The sequence below is a fragment of the Ornithodoros turicata genome, chromosome 1, assembly GCF_037126465.1.
Source record: "Ornithodoros turicata isolate Travis chromosome 1, ASM3712646v1, whole genome shotgun sequence".
In the NCBI taxonomy this organism is placed as follows: domain Eukaryota; kingdom Metazoa; phylum Arthropoda; class Arachnida; order Ixodida; family Argasidae; genus Ornithodoros; species Ornithodoros turicata.
This window is the reverse complement of record NC_088201.1, coordinates 145,939,582-145,955,288: the sequence shown is the minus strand read 5'-3', so window position 1 is coordinate 145,955,288 and position 15,707 is coordinate 145,939,582. Positions and strand designations below refer to the sequence as shown.

At 44.3% G+C, this 15,707-nt stretch overlaps 1 long non-coding RNA gene across 1 annotated transcript; it reads left to right on the top strand.

The window, feature by feature from the left end:
• Positions 1–1,664: 1,664 nt before the first annotated feature.
• LOC135370603 (uncharacterized) lies at positions 1,665–12,904 on the top strand. Its single transcript, XR_010415394.1, has 3 exons — positions 1,665–1,730; positions 7,783–7,831; positions 12,788–12,904. It is a non-coding gene; the product is annotated as an uncharacterized LOC135370603 (long non-coding RNA).
• Positions 12,905–15,707: the final 2,803 nt, after the last annotated feature.

The window sequence follows — 15,707 nt, the reverse complement described above, 5'->3', positions numbered from 1 at the left end:
AACCAAGATTAACACGAGTGAACAGATGAATACAATGATCCCATGTTGCTGGGCCCGCGAAAAAAAGATTTCGTCATGGGACGAGCGGCCATGATGGTGTGAGTGTTAGCAGGAACCAACTGTGTACCAACGATGTCGTGTTTTGTTGCAATGGACCTATAACGGCCACTTACTGAATAAATGCAAACGTCTAATCACTAGGTATACGTATAGCTCTAGGTGAGAAATGGGCCTTATGTCAGCCTTCCTAATTTCTCTATGGTCATCACGATGCGTTTCTGTTTGGAGTTGTCAAAATCTGTGATAACTGTGTATTTGGAATTGATATGATTCATTAAATCTGATATGCTTTATTTTTCTGTGTTCTCGTCTGGTATTGTTGACTGGGCGCGGAAAAGGGAATACAAGGCAAGCGAAGTGGGCCGGGCCAATGTAAACGTCCATGGATAATTATGCAGTACTTATTATTCATACTAGTGACGTCGTCTCTGACGTCATTTATTTACAATCGTAGTAGTCCGCGCAACGGATGGATGGCGCTGACCGTCTCTATCATGGCGTCATTCTGAAGACACAGGGGCCTATGGGAGTTACGCTACCTGTTTAAATATACCTTGTATCGCCCCTGACTATGAAACTCCCCATTCATCTCGTAACAAAGTTGTTGCTGTTGTTCTTGCTGTTGAGCTTTTCTGAGTCGCTCTCGCATGAACGAAACAACCGCGAGGGTCGCGCATGCGCATTATGAATCAGGGAAGGAGTCGTGGGGAGCGTGGTTTCGTACGAACGACCCACTCGCGTTGAGTCGCTTCGTTTTATTCCGCGAGCACGACCGATTGACATCGCGCAGCAAGATGGCGGCTGTTGTTTACCGTAGCGGAGCAGCAGTGGGTTTGCGAGATGTTTACTGGTGCCGACGACGTACGTGCGCATATATTCTGCTGTAAGTTGTTGTATGTAACGACGTATTCATTAGAGCATTTCACACGAATCGGCGAGCAGTTGTGGCGTAAGAGCATGTAGACCGTGTGAGAAAGCTTGTATGTGCAAAGCGCATTAGAGCTACGCAAAATGGTCATCCCCGTGCCGTTCCCTGTTTGGTGTAACGATCTAGAGAGGCTCGCACACGGGTGATGAACCTTTTTTAAAGCAAAACTCCCTCTAATATCACCGTGATTCATCAACGTGTGATTAAGTCTCCCAACAGTGCCCGAGTGTGCTTGGCAGAGCGTTGACAAGACGGTGACAGGCGTACTCCTCCTGAAGAGCAGCCTTCCGCAAAGGGAAGGCCTGAAAGCGCACCGCGATATGTCATGTTTAGGAAAGATACCAATGGTCCAGTTCTTACTCAAGTCCATCAGGAATCCATTTGGAGATGAACGATTTTTCCGATTTGTTAAAAGTCTCTGTAGTTCGCTTCCCATTCGTTTTTCGAATCGGCAGAATCAATCGTTCGTTTCGGGCACAAACAACTCGCTAAAGGTCCCTATGCTAGTGCCGTAAGAGGGCCGAAAAGTGAGAAATTACTCTCATATTGATTACTCTCATCAAGGAGGGGAGCGCCTTAGAGGAGTTGCTCTTTGTCTTGTTCCGTCGTTGGAATAACCGGTGAATATAGAACTGTGTGTGTATGACATAAATCAGTGCGCTTCTTTATTTTCCAGCTGATAGATTTTGCATGTGACAACGGTTATCTCTGCGTCGAGAAGGTTGGAGAGGATATCCCAAAGGTAACACCTGCTGTTTAAAACTGGAATGATTCGGAAGGATAAGTCAATTTCAATTTCTATTTGTTCATTTTAAAAGAAACGGAAATGGAACTCAGAGTAAAAAGCCGAATGGCTTGATGAATGAGGTGAAGTGAAAGGTAACACGGCTCATGAAGTATCAAAATAGACACGACGCTTCGTAAAAAAAACGTTGAGAAGGAAAGATATACAAAGTATATGTGTGTGGTGAAGATATATAAAGTATATATGTGTGGAGACAATGTGCGGTCAGCTTTATCACGAAAAAAAAATGTTAGGAGGAGCAGAAATTAGAAGTATAAGCCCTGGGACACTACCATAAAAACTGAGAGAGGGGCATGCAGAGCGTAGTCACAGCATTAGGGCTAGTCTTGTGTCCGCCTTTTCTCGGTTTTCGTCCATACTGCACTACTTCGCAGCTCAATAGTGGTTATTTTTTCCTTTTTGTTGGACCATATTGTGACAGTTGATTTTATCACGCAGTACGCAGAGTGCATGATCAGTCTTTACTTAACAAACTCGGTGAGTATCGGGTCCCCACCTCTTAACTGTATTTCTGTAGTGTCATCTTCTGTTTCTTGTACCTTGGCATGCAGCGACCACTGTTTTTAGGGAAAGCAAGGGACAGGTAATAATGTACTCCGTGGTGATGCATTGCACCAGGTGCTGCGTAAGTGTTTCTTACATATGGGAGGGGCGTTCATGTCAAAACGGGACCTTTCGTTTTTTTTACAAAGGTAAAATGAACTTACAGGCGAGAAATTAGTTTTGTTTTTCAACATAATCTCCAGCTGCACTAATGCACTCGTCCCAGCGTTTCACGAGAGCTTGGATGCCAGAAGCATAGAAATCCTTACCGGCACGTAGCAGCCATGGTCGGACCGCATTCTTGACCTCGTCGTCGCAGCTGCCGTGGCAGACTCCAAGGATCGCCTTCAGTGGCCAGCAGAGATGGAAATCACTGGGGGGCGAGTTCTGGACTGTAAGGGAGATGTGGCAGCAACTCCCAGCCAAGTTCCTGTAAGGTGCATGTCGTGAGGTACGCGGTATGGGGGCGTGCATCGTCCTGTAGGAGGAGGATTCCTTTGGTGATGAGGCCCGGCCGCTCTGGCTTCAGCGCCTTATGCACATCCCTGAGAACCTGGCAGTAATATACAGCATTGAAGGGGGTACCGTTAGGCAGAAAATCAACATGAACAACGCCAGCCTTGTCCCTGAAAACCGTGGTCATGACCTTACCCGCAGACGGGGTGCTTCGCAGCTTCTTGGAAGCTGGCAACCCCGGATGCTTCCACTGTTCTGATGCGCGTTTAGACTCAGGAGTGAAATGGAACAACCACGTTTCATCTCACGTGATGATCCGACCAACATATATGTATATACAGGGTGTGGCCAGCTAAATGTGACCATATTAAAAAAAACACATATCTATCACTTTTTCGGAGATTAAATCAATTGCACTTTTGCACATGCTGAAGGGCACTCCCCAGGAGGACACCCTGTATACGCATTCTCGAGTGTCTTGATGATTCAGACGGCGCCGTATTAATAAACAGAATAAGTTCGCACAGAGCACCACTAGGAATACCTTGAGATGACATCACTTAATTCTTTGTGAAATTGCATAGGCAAGACGTTTCGAACGGTGGACCTTTCTTTTCAAAGTGAAAAGATATAATGAGCTGGTCAAACAGTTGGAAACACTCACTTTCGTGTGCTTCGACAGCTTGGGGGAAGGGAAATGACAGTGCGTTGAGGATGCCGAAGGGAGGTCATAGATTCTGTGTGCGGGGTCCTGTCGAGTGTGTTTCGCACGTGGGTGGGGGATTTGGGGGGGGGCGGGGGGCTTTCCCTAAGAAGCATTTGTGTGGAAAAGACTGGTTTGCGTCGCGTAAACGTGTGTAGCTTCCTATGGTGTTGCAGGCGTTATTATTTCTTCATGATCTTCACAGTGGACAGCGATCCCGGTTGTTCGTTTAGGGCCGGATTGAATTGATGTATTAAAAAGATACATTCATTTCACAATCCCTACCGCTCTTGAATATACAGGGTGGTGAATATACAGGGGCCGGAATATACAGGGTGTTCAAAATTAAGCTTTCACGAGCGTTACGCAAACACAGCGATGACAGGAAGCCGGATGATAACTTTACGCTACTTGTGTAAAAAACAGGTGCTGCTAATTATGTATCACCTGTTTCTTACTCGAGGAACAGAAAAATAGCACCAGTTTTCCTTTTGTTCGCCTATTTATAAAGTGCTAGTGAAAGCTTAATTTTGAACACCCTGTATATAGGTAAAAGGATTATCAAACGGCCACGAAGTTTTACAGAAGTTCATAAAAAAAAGAAGAAGACGCGAAACAGATTTTAGGGAAGTTACAAACACTAGTTTATTACATAGGGAGACGTTAAAAAGTAAAATGGGCAAGGCGTCGACGTTTCGACAGTGCCACTGAACTTCCATAACAGCTGTTCCCGCGTCTTTTTTTTTTGAACTTATATATATATATATATATATATATATATATATAGAGAGAGAGAGAGAGAGAGAGAGAGTGCGCAGATAGAGTAGTCCTACATTTTCGCACATAGCGCGTTCCCTGCATACCGTACAAACTTCCGGCGGCGCAGGACAGCGCGTTTATGCAGTAGCAAATCGAGAAAAGAATCGTAGTAACCAAACTCTGCGCAATAAAATCGTTAGCAACGTTAACTTCGCTCCGTGTATTTCCAATGGGAAATTGCAGTGTAGCACAGTAGCATCACCCTACCGCTAGCGGTGCCACCGACACACAAACAAAACGAGATCTGGCAACTGTGCCATGACCGCCATACTGCCTTCTGCATAGGAAAATCGGGATGCACGGAGTGCAACCTTTGCATTGATAACTTTTTGTTACTTTTAGTTGACCAAAATTTTTTTGCTAGTTTTTATCTGATAAATGTGTCCGCCACCGGAAGTTCATGCGCTAAGCATGCAGCACCGGACAAAAATGCAAAAATGCGGGGCTACTTTATCTGCACCCACCCTGTATATGCAGGGTGTCCACGCTAAGTATGAACAGACTTTTTAAAAATATATCAATCACTTTTTCCGACATGAAATCAATTGCAATATAGCATATGATGAAGGGCACTTCCTAGGGGGGCATTAACAGACTCCTAAGGCAATGTCTTAATTAACTTTCAATAATTAACTTTTTAATTATAAAAGCTACGAAGTTGCTCCAATGAGAACATCTGATCTCTTCGGTCACCAGATACCAAAGCTGTTTTTAGAACAAAAATCCGTTCGAGAGATCGTCCGCAAAAAATTCGTGAAGGAACGCCATTTTTTTCTTTATTTTATTCATTGCGCATCTCTAGAGACGCGTCTTTCCTTCGCCCCCAATATAAGAGGATGAAAGAGCACAAAATCGCCTCTTGCGACCTGGAAAAAGATTAAAAGAAAACAGAAAATGCAGCCCAAGATAAGGGCAGTCGCGATAGAGTCATCCGATAGATTTGTGTTTTTGTTTTGTTTCCGCAAGTAAAAGCTAATCTTCGACGCATGAGGCGGCACTGTGCTCTTTCACGCTCTCACACTGGGGGTAAAGGAAAGCCGCTTCTTTGAAGATGCGCAATAAACCAAATAAAGAAAAAATGGCGTTCCTTCACGAATTTTTTGCGGACGATCTACCGAACGGATTTTTGTTCTGAAAACGGTTTTGGTATCTGGTGACCGAAGAGATCAGATGTTCTCATTGGAGCAACTTCGTAGCTTTCATCATTAAAAAGTTAATTATTGAAAGTTAATTAAGACATTGCCTTAGGAGTCTGTTAATGCCCCCCTAGGGAGTGCCCTTCAGCATATGCTATATTGCAATTGATTTCATCTCAAAAAAAGTGATTGATATATTTTTTAAAAATCTGTTCACACTTAGCGTGGACACCCTGTATATATATATATACAGGGTGTCCCAGAAAACGTGTCATTGAATTATAATAAAAAAACTACGCCACCTAGAATCATGCGGTCAAGAGCATTTGTTCTTGTTAGGTTATCGCCACCTCGTAATGTGAATGTCATGTACTTCAAGTTTAATTATGTAAATATTTGCGAACTGAACTCGAAAATTTGCCAAGTACAGGTAACTTTTTTACCCCACCAATATGAAGAGCGTGCCGAATTCACTCAAATTCATAATAATTCACAGTGATATTCACGAGCTATCCCATCGGATAAAATAGCCGAATATCATGCTTTTCGGAGCATCGGACCAAACGCGCGATGAGTTTTTGAGCGCAATCGCTCTCAGTGCGACGAAAGGAGGTTCCGAAGCCAGCTCACAAAGTGATAGTAGAAAAAGTAACAGCTCCTAAAATTAGGAGAGGGAAAGCATTATCCCAGCGAAAGTCGGACGTGATAAGCCGTGCCTGCTTTATCTCTTTCTGCGATGTCGGGGAGGGCTGGGTTTCCAACATCCTTTCGTCGGACTGACAAAGATTGCGCTGAAAAATTCATCGTGCGCTATTCTGTGCGACCTCCGTAGAGCATGATGTTCGGCTATTTTTTCCGATGGGATAGTTCCTGAATATCCCTGTCAATTATCATTAATTTGACTAAATTAAACACGCTCTTCACATTGGTGGGGTAAAAAAGTGACCTTTACTAGGCAAATTTCCGACTTAAGCTCGCAAAAATTTACATAATTAAACTTACGTTACACGACATTCACATGAGGAGGTGGCAAAAACCAGTAAGAACAAATGCCATCGACCGCATGACTCTAGGTGGCGTAGTTTTTTTATTATAATTCAATGACACGTTTTCTGGGACACCCTGTATATATATATATATACGACTTAATCCCGACTTAAGCTCGCAAAAATTTACATAATTACACGACATTCACATCAGGGCGGGGGGGGGGACAAAAACCCAGTAAGAACGAATGTCGTTCAACGCATTACTCTAGGTGATATAGTTCTTTAGTATAATTCAATGACATGTTTTCTGGGACACCCTGCATACAAAGCTGCTCCCACGACGTCTAGTGAGAGCCCGAGAACGATACTAGATGACTGGCCATCATAACACGACATTAGAGCGTGAGGGGGCACGCTTTTTTTCCCGACTGCAACACCAGTGGCCGTTTGAACATGATCATGTGAGGTAGACACGAACGTGCTCACAATTAAAATCGTAGTTCGTATCAACGTCGCAAAACAGGTTAATGTTGTACGAGCTGGGAGGGAATTGTTTTTTTCTCACGCATGTCGAAACATACTTTCTGACACGAGAGACACAATAATGACGACAAAATGTCACGTCTGACGGGAAATGACAGGAGACGCGTGAGAGTGAGAGAAAGGACCATTTTCCATTGGCCAATCCAGTGGCACATGTGGAGTATGCGTTCCGTAAACTCCTGCGACGGTCAGTAGATTGCAATATGCTCAACTGAGTTTCATTTGCCAGGTGCATATACTGGTATATCTAGCTCATGCAAAAAGTATAGAAGCAGGACCAAGTTCAATATTCTGTATACGGGTCCTGTTTAGTGCTTGCACATGTACGTGTGTGTGCAGGAATGATAAAGATGGAAAGACATACAAACATTGCACATGGGTCGTGACATTCGAGATAGTTTGTGTGCAGTCAATGTGTCCAAGTGGTCAATTCAAATGTCCAAACGCTGGTCCCGGTTGCATAATCCATGCGCAGTCGTAAAGTTACTCAAACTCAACGGACGAGCATCCATTCAACCCAAGGCAGCACGAATGGGTGCATGGTCCATGAAAGGTCTATTTAAGTCATAGAGCTAGTACAGTGAAGCAACACGTTTTTGCTCTCTTCTGCTTCTACGCATATGACGGTCGGCTTCTAATGTAAATCGGAGAAGTTCATCTTATCGATATCCCACAGAAATGAGAGACCAAAACGCCGAGTCGATCCACCGTTGGCTGTGCTATAGCTTGATTCCTGCATACCCAATGGATCTGTGTGTGCGCATAACATGAAGTAATTGACCACAGATTTTTTGTTACAGACGACAGCTGCGGAATTCGATGAACATGACAGGAATCTGCTTGTAGAAGGTGCAGTAAGTACAGCGAATAAACACTGTGTCAATGCAGCGAAGATTTTTACGTTTAATGTACAGCGTGTAGTAATGAGTGATGCTGCCAAGTTTTCCCTGCGTGCCAATTAAGAAATGTAATCCAGCAAAGCATTGTAGTTTAGTTCTTCGAGAGGTAGACGACACAAATGACAGATCAGAGGGGAGCGGGCGCACGAATGCTAGAAGCAAACGAAGATTGCATGTGCGAGTGCAAATAAACATTGTTCATAGTGGGGCATTCATCTTGCTCTGTGCGTCATTCCTGTCGTTGGCCAAGGACAACAAATGTGAATCAGCACCAACAGGTCTAGATCGCATCTCCACATCATGATCAGTGTGACGATACTGTTGAGATGACGGTGATTGGGGCCTCTATGAAATATTGCCTGTAATTTACTGGAAATGTGGGCAGTTTGTGTTCCATAAATACACTCTAAGAAAAAAAATGAGTACTTTTACTCCTTTCGGGGACTAAATGCATTGCCACAAAAATAGTCCCTTTCGGGAGTAAATGCACGGGAGTAAATGCACGGGAGTAAATGAATGTCACAGAGCGGAGACTGCATTTGACGAGGTGTTGTAAGAATCCCGGGTACATAATTCGTGTGCATGCATGAAAATACTTTGAAGCAAACCGTCAACCGTGATATATCGAGTGATATAAAATATTGCGCAATACATAGGGCACAATTTGCGAAGAAAGTTGCGCTCACTGTTTCTTACTCTGTGTGGCTGGAAAATTGCTACGTTGCCTGGGTTATACAGCCTTATGCCGTTGAAATTGACCCAGGGCACATTTATACGTAGGCTGTTGCATTCCGGAGACCATTCGCGAAGTTCAGTGACAATTTGCAGTCCTGGGGAGTAAATGTCGGGACTAAATATCGGGTTAGGGGACTAAAATGGGGAGTAACTGCAATCAAGGGGAGTAGAAGCTGCAATTACTCCCCGTTTTACTCCTTTTTTTTCTTATAGTGTACCCAATCAACATCAGCAGCACAAGAAGCAATGTCTTCAGCGCCCACAGACAAGGGGTGACTCATTATACACCAACTGGTTCTTAAGTAGGCACCCCGGAGTGCGAATGTTTTGGGTCAGCACTCACTGAACTCGCTACAAGCGTCACTCGCGCACCAGGAGCGTGAGACCCCAACCTTTTTTTTCTCTCTCGCGTCACTGCGATACGTGAAAGCAGACGACAAGCGCCCGTGTGGATGACATTTGCTGTGTGGACATACTTTCTGCTCAGCGCCGACAGGACGGCCTCCAAAGCGTGGGCTCGGTAGCCAAAGACGGACTTACTATGTTGGAAAATTGCACCCCTTAGGAGAAAGTGTACTATTTTTATAACTAGTATCATGCTTTTTGATTAGTGGGCAACATGCACATAATAGGTATCGGAGGTTATTTGCGCGAAGTGTAGTGTTTTAATGGAGACACAATAGCGCCATGCAGCCCTCCTCATAGTGAACAACTCGTATAACGTTAGCAACGAATTCGAATATTTTCCATTCCATTCGCGTTTAAGAGGAGAAGTCCTCACAGCTGCAGTTGCCCCTTCCAATGTTACTATAGTTACAAACTAAGCCAATATGTCTTAGCTGTGCATCGCATCAGCAGAAGGCCGGAAGGGGTATCAGTGAGCAAGGAACGTAGCACTGTAGATCTATTTTCGCTGTTTATTGGACGCTCCGGGTGTCTCTACCCCCGATTCGAGTACGCCGAAAGAGAGGCTCCCACTTCTCGCGTCCATGGCATTCCACGGGGAGTCTTTGGAATCGTCAATAGAGATTGGCTGACGTGCACGATCCTGTACAAGCCCATACTTGTCTGGAATCAGCGGGTTTGAAATCTACAGATCCTGCCATAATGTTTCTTCCGATTAGTAGACACGTATGGTACGGTACCCAGCACGTGTCTATTAGTCCATTATTAGTCGGAATCTGGAAAACGGCTACAGTTATTCCGTTCCTGAAACCTAGAAAGGATGCTTCAAATCCAAGCAGTTACAGACCCGTAGTTCTTACGAGCTGCCTTGGCAACACGTTAGAGAGAATGGTTAATGACTGGCTGGTCCATTTCCTGGAAGGGAGCCAATGTCTAGCTATGTTGCATGTTGTTTTCGATCCGGACGTTCGACGATGGATCGTTTGATACGTCTACAGGGGACCACCCGTGAGGCATTTGTGCAAAAACGCCACTGTCTGTCTGATTTTTCGATCGAGGAAAAGCCTAGGATATTATTTTGTGGCATGGTATACGGTTAGGTCTCCACTGCTTTGTCTTCTTATACGTATTGCGGATTTCCTCGGAGATAGAACATTTGGAACAACTCTGTCATGCCCATCTTTGCAAGAGCATAGCGTGCCACAGGGGTCTGTTTTGAGCGTCACACTACTTCTGCTCAAGATCAATTCTGTACCTATTGCCGTCCAACCATCCATAAAGTACATTTTGTATGTGGATGATATTCGGTTACCTTGTAGCTCCACAACCCGAATAATAGTTGAGCGACAAGTGCAACTAGCAGTCAATAGACTGGTGAAATGGTTTTCCAAGACCGGGGTTGCGGATTGATTTCGTCTTTTTTGAATCGGATTCGTAGAAGACAAGAACGATGATGGGAAAGTGTGTGTGCTTTATAAAGCGTGGAACTTTACGATTGGTTGTGTTGTCTGGGGATGCCATTGGTACACTGACGAGATAGTAAGCGTCGAACCGGTCTCTTGGCCTTTTCTTGAATAACGTGTTTAAAGTTTCACCAGAGAGGACAGTCCCCGTCCAGTTCTCTAGAGTTAGGGCAGTGTTTCCGCCACCGACCATAAAACTCGATACCCACGATCTTCCTGTTCAGTTTGTACACAAATTCCTTGGTATCGTATTCGACAAAAAGCTCACATTTCTGCATTACGTAAAACGCTTGAAGCTTAAATGTATGAAATCTCTAAATTTAATAAAATTATGGCACACAGGTCTTGGGAAGCAGATAGGAAAACGCTGCACACGGTATACACTACAAACAATCCACTCAACACTCAATTATGTGAGCATTGTGCACTGTTCAGGTCGTCACTCGGTACACAATCAAGGGCTATGGCTGATATTAGGTGCTCTCAGAACCTCTCCGGTTGAAAGCCTTTACGCCCAAGCTAAAGAGTGGTCTCTAGAAAGGCGTCGACTTTACCTTGGGGCAATGTACGCCCTCAAAACCGAAAGTTCTCCTGCGTGGATTCTTCTGCGGCAGTCTTCACCAGAGTACAATTGCTCATTATTAAACGACAAGCGTGAAACCCCTATGCAAGTATTGCAGCAGGAATTTAAAGATACCAAACCAAGCTTTACAGGACACATCGAAACATATATACGGACGGCTCAAACTCCAGTACTGCAGTACCATGTGCTACGGCCTCAGGTACATGTACACAATCTCTTTGGCTGAAGAATGTGGCATCAGTATTTGCAGTAGCGGTTTACGCAGTGATCTTAGCTTTAAATTTCATATTACAAACTCATCTAAAATCCTCCATAATATATACAATCTTTCTCCCTCCAGTCTGCAGGCCATATGTAATGTACACAAAACAGAGAAAAAAAACTGGTACAAGGAGCACCATATTTGGTTAGCGTGGTGCTCAACAGGTATTATCACATGGAGTTCTGTTGGGTGCCAAGTCACCAGTGTTGTGCCCGCTACTCAATTTAGGTATCGAAATACTGCTACCCGCTACCCTATTTAAAAGTAGCGCGATACTAGCGGCGCTACAAATCTACGAATGTGGCGCGATACCGCTACAGCTACCAAAAAATGGGGCGCAATTACCCTTCCGCTACTTTCTCGCCGATGGCTTATGAATACGTGCCATATATACGCCAGCCAGATTCAGGGCTGAACGACGACGCGACTCGACTTGCTGATCTGCCTTACATGATCTGACAGCGAGTTCACTAGACGTACTCTAGCGTCTAATTTATTTTAGTTTCTCCCTCAAAAGTAGCGGTAGCGGAGGCTGTTCCGCTACTCAAAATTGTAGCGGAAATTACTTTGTCCTACAAATAACAGATGTAGCGGAGTTACACCTCCGCTACTGAAAAATGTAGCGATTACAGTAGTGCCGCTACAAGTAACGCCGCTACGCACAACACTGCAAGTCACACTGGTATACATGGTAACGAGAGTGCAGATCGGGCTGTTGCTGCAGCGACCCTTTCTGCTGACATCACTCCTTTTGGAATGCCCTATGAGGGTCATAGGTAAGCCGTGAATAAAGCGGTCAACCTAAAATGGCAAGAATTTTGGGAACGGCAGACGGAAAATAAAGTGCAGAGAGCAAAGCCCAATATTCAGTGTTGCACCTAGTACCTATACGGTCGGCCGCAGTGTCTGGTACAATAACGCCTAAGAATCCGCCTTAAAATTTAGGCCGACCGGTGCCTGCTTCGAGGGGAGGAACCATCTGAATGTACTCATTGTAGCGATCCTCTGTCCATTTTACATTTACTCGTAACAAACGTCGTCAAAATAATTTCAGGCGTTTTACAAATACCTTTATCACTGCACTGCGGCGCTCTTGTTGGGTGACGAAGCTATCTTCCCCTTTTGCGCAGAATTTAATTTGTTGAAGGACATCTGAACTCGTAAAACATTTTGTAGTTTTAGAATGATGGGTTTTATGAATTCATGAGATGTTTTGACTCAACATGGTGTTTTCTTTTAACAAGTCCATTCTAATCATTGCACCGGCACGTTATGACCATAGTTGTCAATGCGCCAAAAATACCCAAATCATCACTCATCAACAACAACAAAATAGCTATTGTTGGTTTTGTCCCGCTGCTCGGGCTTCAGTCGTCACTCACCTTGTCTGCAAGCTTGCCAGCTTGTGTGGTATCCTATCTGTTTGTGCCTCATTAATTTTTTTTTTCTGTTTTTCAGCGGTGTTTATATAAAGCAGTGCCGAACATGGATGTGGGACGGCATCTGGCACTGTACTTTCGAAAAATATCTGGTTAAGTAAGTGCAAGTGGTATGAATAAAGTACTAAAAAATGGCTGCCATAATAACTGAAAATGGTTAAAAATAAAAACTACACTGACGATGAAGGCTTGTCTTACGATCTCCCTCGCACTTCTTAGGCACATGAGACTTTGTACGCATGTGTCCTTTCTATGTGTTCCAGCCTCAGAACATCGATTCCCACAATATTGAACCCCCATCCATGATGAGGAGAGCTGCTCCAAAACTCGCTTTCCGCATGTCACGAAACACCTTCCGTTAAGATGCTGCCTTAACATATCGAATGCGAGTCATTTTTACTTTTACAGCTCAGCGGCGTAAGCGTTTGAGACAAGTCCAACTATTCCAAATAAGTTTATGACGAACACTACACGTCCGCCACTGCAAGTGACACAATACATTTTTGAGCACATAGATGGGATTTTTTTTCACCCGTGAAACATGCTTATGAGCAAAGTTCAGCATGGCAGAGACACCACCATATGTGAAGCACATGAATGTCTCTGAAAGGTTAGAAGTTGATATGGCCTCTGCTATACGTATGTGTTATACCGCCTGCTGCATTTACTGCAGTATGTATCGTACCAGCCGAGTAAATATGTAGTATAATATAAGGAAGGTTCTTGCAAGACAGGCCGCAGCTAATCTAAGCTTTCAGCAACATCTATACTTCCAAACCAGTTTTTTGTTACTCTACTACATCACCTGACTTTCTAAATGCTATATTTTAGCAGTATGTGATGTTTTCCTACAACATTTCAATGCATGTCACAACATTTTTTTTACATCTGCTGTACTCTATCCAGGTAAGCGATGCTGACAACAAATATACCTGTGAATAAATTCAGGAGTGCCTCCCACCTTCAATGGATATGCAGGGCCATGACGCTGCCATGTTTGCCCCTTCCTGTCGTTGAGAGGGAAGCAGAACATTGTCTGCTTCCAATGTATCAAGTACTGTCTTGCTGAGGCTCTCCCAAGGGTAATAAATTCGTGAGAGCAGAGGCATTTGTGGGATTGGTGAAGGTGCACTCACACATGTTGGCTGATCTAAACAGGAAAGGAAAACAAAAAATGGCGCTTAAAGCCCCAAGCAAGAGTGCGAAGTGGCATCCAGAGATGTATGCACTATACCTTGTTTCCACAGTCAATCTTTAACAATGAAAATATCATCGAGGCATTTCTCAGCACCAGCAACCATAGAGCGAAGTGATAACTCATCCATTAAATACACCTAGAAACAAATAATTGGTGTTCTTGGAAGCAGCATTACGTCCCTCTATGGCACAAGGAACACCATGCACTTCCAAAATCTTCATGTGATAGCAGATGGTCGAAAAGAGCTCGATGAGAAGAAAATTTCTGCAGGAACAAAGTGCACCCGTATATCACCTACCAAGAGAGTGCAAAAAAGGGATCCATTTATAAACAGCCTTCAGCTGTGCGAGCATGAAACCGCTACTGGTGAAAATTTTGACGCCGCTTTGACTAGTGAAAGGTACATTTGTTTGGAAAGACTGTGAAATATGACCTCTTTGATGAAATGCAAAGTGTAGAGGATCGGAATTTTGCAGACAGGAAGCTTTCCTATAGTGCAAATGCAACAGATTTCAGTGGAAAGTATAACAGGCCATATCGGAATGATATCCACTTTGGAAATTGGGACACTTTCAGGTGAACCTTTCACAACAGAGGAATTCTGTTTACTCCAGCTCCAAGTGGGGAAATAGAGTCACAACATTTATCAATTTTTAGTGCGAGATCACAGCAAAACACAAAATATTTCAGTAGCCTCCCCCTGCACGACTGAACGTTAGGCAACTCTTTACGTTTCTACTCATGATCTACACACAGTGACACACACAGACACTGCTTTCCTGCTGTTGCACACCGTTGCTGAGACGCGTATGCAACGAAACAATTTTTGCAACCATGCTTACAAGTGGTGCTCGTATTTGACTTGGTATAGTAGTGGAACAACGAAACAGATTTTCAACTCACCTTTGCTTTGCGAGGGTACAGTCGGCCAAAGACCAAACAGTAGATGCACTTCCAAACACTTAAAACTTCACGGGGCGTCTCATGCGTCTACGAGGAAAGAATTTCGCGGGCTTCCAGTTAGCGGCTCAGGTGACAATGCTGTATTGCTCCGCGCTGTGCACTCGCTGACGGCGAGACGCCGGCGTCCTTGAGCTTCCACATTCATCCGAGCAAAAAGTTACGCCCGAATACTGCGATATTACTGTTGGATCGCTTAAAAACGGTAAATATGTGCTTCGCTGAAGCGATGTATCGTCTTCCATATTTCTGCTAGTGTAATCGTGACGTGGTCTGAACAAAATATTTCATTTTCGGCGATATTGTTCTACTCATTCCCGGAAAAGACGACGGGATAGCAACGGTTCATGTGCCGCTACGGAATTGGAGCAGCAATGAAAAAGAGAAGCTCTGGTTCCGCGGGCGCCATTCCGTAAATTTACGGTCTTTTTTAACAGTGTATCCCTGCGGATGTGTGGCCCTGTATTGCGAATGTCATGCCCTGTTTTCGTTGCAATCGATACCGACATGCGGACGCACGGACATGGATGCCAGGGTCCATGCTAGGGTCCTCGCTGTTGTGCAAGTGATGGTGAGGCTCCCCACAACACAAAGGAAGTGGGCTAACTGCTGGACCAATTGCACCGGTGAACAGCCCTCATACTGCAGATCCTGTCCAAAGTGGACATATAAGAAGGAGATTCTATATGTCAAGGTCATGCAAAGCATCAGTTATCCGGAAACAAGAAAAAAATGTATCACCATATTTCTTTCAGAAATATTTTGCCGCAACAGTCAAAGG